Source organism: Alosa alosa, chromosome 5 (assembly GCF_017589495.1).
Source record: "Alosa alosa isolate M-15738 ecotype Scorff River chromosome 5, AALO_Geno_1.1, whole genome shotgun sequence".
NCBI classification, from domain to species: domain Eukaryota; kingdom Metazoa; phylum Chordata; class Actinopteri; order Clupeiformes; family Clupeidae; genus Alosa; species Alosa alosa.
In genome coordinates this window covers 31,002,386-31,003,358 of record NC_063193.1, presented here as the reverse complement: position 1 = coordinate 31,003,358, position 973 = coordinate 31,002,386, and the positions used below count along the sequence as shown (strand labels likewise).

The 973-nt window shown below is 48.5% G+C and overlaps 1 pseudogene; it reads right to left on the bottom strand.

The window, feature by feature from the left end:
* The window catches only part of LOC125294788, an 84,609-nt pseudogene extending 83,971 nt beyond the window's left edge, over positions 1–638 (bottom strand).
* Between the last annotated feature and the right edge of the window lie 335 nt (positions 639–973).

Sequence of the window (973 nt, the reverse complement as noted above, 5' to 3'; positions counted from 1 at the left end):
GCAAAATGCTTCTCTCTGTGTGTAAAGCTCGCTGACATGGACGCAACTTCGTAGTTCAGTAAGAGTACCAGCAGAGGAGACTTACCCAACATGACGCCCAGTGTAGCCGGCCCCGACCGCAGAGGATGATCCTCCAGCTTTATACCGTCCAACATCTTAGGAAAGCGCGACCTACTCCCTGCAGAAATGCACCGTTCCCGTGATGTCCCGGGACCTGATGAATCACGCATGAGAGTATTTCTTTAAGACCTCTGTCGGGCAGAATTGAACATAAACACATTCACTTTCCACCCAAACTAGAGCTGGTAGCTGGTGTGTATTTGCAGACATGTAACACTTGCAGACACACATGCGAATGTACCTGTCGGATCTCAGACACTGTGCATGCTATTAAGTGATGTGAGCTAAACTTCATAAACACTCAATCACCTGTTATTTAGCAGTGCTGCTTCTGCACGCTGTTTCCGCTGCCGCACAAGCGTGTAGCACAACACACCCAACCGTAGCGGCCGCAACTTGTCGGGGTTTCGCAAACTTCCCCGGTGCAGTGGCAAGACCGAGCGAAAACAGTAAATCCCGGAAAGATAAGTAAGATGTCCCGGTGTTAACTCCTAAATTAGAGTACCATTGGGATCCACGCCGCCTGAAAAAGCCCGACACTGAGACTGGAGTAAAGTAGAACACCCTCCCCTTTCCGCGCGCGTCACTTTCTCAGACTATTTACCGACTTGGAGATGCTATTGGTTGCGCAGTGTTCCCGAGTTCTGCCGAGGAGAACCAGGCGTTCCGCCTACAACATTGTAATGCAGTCTACTGCCAGAGAGAGCCACAAGCAGGGCGATTTACGGCGCTGCCTGCAATGATATTTATATTAAAAAATAACCAGTAAGCCTATACCGCCACTTACAATTACAGAGGAGGATTTGAAAAAGCAAACGAATTAAAAAAATAAGAGAGACAGAAAAGCCTGTTA